This window comes from Suricata suricatta, chromosome 4, assembly GCF_006229205.1.
Source record: "Suricata suricatta isolate VVHF042 chromosome 4, meerkat_22Aug2017_6uvM2_HiC, whole genome shotgun sequence".
Classification (NCBI taxonomy): Eukaryota; Metazoa; Chordata; class Mammalia; order Carnivora; family Herpestidae; genus Suricata; species Suricata suricatta.
In genome coordinates, this window is record NC_043703.1 from 134,037,381 (window position 1) to 134,039,480 (window position 2,100).

The 2,100-nt window shown below is 47.3% G+C and overlaps 1 long non-coding RNA gene across 1 annotated transcript in view; it reads left to right on the plus strand.

The window, feature by feature from the left end:
• The first annotated feature begins 1,538 nt into the window (after window positions 1-1,538).
• LOC115289115 overlaps window positions 1,539-2,100 on the plus strand; it is a 1,412-nt gene continuing 850 nt past the window's right edge. Inside the window, exon 1 of the long non-coding RNA XR_003907389.1 lies at window positions 1,539-1,698. This is a non-coding gene — a long non-coding RNA (uncharacterized LOC115289115). The remainder of the gene's footprint in view (window positions 1,699-2,100) is intronic.

Sequence of the window (2,100 nt, forward strand, 5' to 3'; positions counted from 1 at the left end):
CTTCCCAGAAAGCTAAATTTACACTGTTATTATTACAACAATGTTAAATTTTAGAACTAGAAAATTCCCTAAAGAGTAGTCAGCTTTCCTAATATCACAGACAAGCAGACTGAAGGCCAACAAAACCTGGACACTTCTTGGAGAATACATTGCAACTGACCAGCAAAGCCCATGTCCCCTCGTTACAAGCTAGAACCCTTCAGTGTTCTCCACAAAGGATTAGCTAAACACCATCAATATTACAGAGTGGATATTGCTTTCATCTAAAATGGCACATTCATGATGATAAAAATGTAAATACTAGTCTAAGAATCTTATGGAAGTGCTGGGCTGGACAAACACTTGCCAGAAAGGCTATAGAAGAAGGGATTTGGACAATAGATGGGAGATTGGATTCAGTGACCTCTCGGATCATTTGATTCTGGATTGCCCAAGACCTGGGCACCTCAGCTAGCCAGGGCACTTCTAAGAGTGGGAAAAGTGGGGTAGCCTGTGGAGATCCCTCTCCTGTTGTTGGGTTAGACTCTGCCCTACTGTTCCAGGCATTCCTCTATATCCGATTTACATGCAATCAACTACTGTAGGCACAGAAAGAGTGTAAGGCAATGCAGCTCTCTCGTTTCCAAAGACAGACTACACTGCTTAGCTTTCAAAATTGCCTTGCCTAAATAAGCATTCCATAACTGAGCCTCCAAATTCAGCTTTTGCAGTTTGTTCATGTACTATGCTACTATCAGAATTAATTATGCAGCATCTTCCTGAGGTGAAATCAGATGAGGATGTGAGTTAGGAGAGGAAAGAAAGGTTTACTTCCCAAAGGAAGGTTACTGTCCTTATTCCCCCCCAAAAGCGCTGGAGTCCTTCCATGCACAGACAGATTTCAGATGGCAGTCCCCAGCTGAGCTGGCCAGGGGATGGAGGAAGTTGACATGTATGAGAAATGAGGAATATGCCAACTAACGAGGCTCTGAAGGCCAAACCGTTATTAACCCCCTCCTTTCGAGGCGATTCAGTTTCCCGCTATAATTCAACACAAGTCTGTTCTCTGGCTTTCCTGAACGGCTACTTAATACTAAAATGTACTGATTTTCGATTTCTTCTTGTTTGCAATAATGAGTCCAAGGGAAAGAAACTATGTTTTTTCATCTTAAAGAATTTATATTAAGAGTGGAGCCCTGAAAGTTAGAAGGAAGCTTCACCCATAGGACGGTCAGGTTGGATATTTTTACATGAATGAGATTACCCCCCGCCCCCCAAAAATCAAACTTTTGATTACATGCATGGGAGCAGAGATTTCAACAAAAGCAGCCTTACACGGTCTCCCAAACATGAGAGACTCCACTCCAAATCCAGAAAGCTGCACTTTCACGGGCTCGGAAAGGTCTCTCCTTCCCTCACCCTGGCGTGCCTAGACCCCTAGGATGGTGTGGGCGTGATCGATAAGGAAGGCTGGAAAAAAAGTAGCTGTCCTATCCGCGTTCAGCCGCCTCACCAGTGGATTACTGCTAACTGAGGTCTAATCAGCAAGAGCCCTGCACTTTGGGCTTGGGAAGAAAATCTCGGGCCTCCTTAGCTTCCCGTACTAGCCTGCCAGGCTCCGATAACCACCCCGCTTCCGTCTCAATACCGACAGGAGCACAATACAAGAAAAAGCCCCCTTCTGCCGCCTCTGAGGCTTACACCACTTTTCTTCCAAAGGTATTTCTAGAAGGAAAGCACAACTTGAGAGGTGCCCGGCTGGGAAAGGTCGGGGCTTTCTTATTGTTACCCTCTGTAGGGGAGCAGCGGCAAGAAAATCTGCACATGCATTCCAAGTCAGGCAGGTGTACAAAGCCAGCGAAGGGCGAGGGGTGAGGAAAGGAAGAGGGGCAAAGAAAGGAGGCAAGGGAAGGAAAGAAGCAGCTAGAAGGGGGGTCGGTGGCTAAAGCACAGGCTTGAGGGAAGGAGGGGAGAGCAGGATGAGAAGGGAAGGAGGGAGTCATGGAAAGCAGGAGAGGGAGAAGAGAAGAGGGGAGCCAGGAACGAGGGAGCAAGAAAGGATGGGAAAACGGAGGCGGCCGGGAAGGATGAAAGAACGAGCAGGGGAGAGGCGCGCGGGGC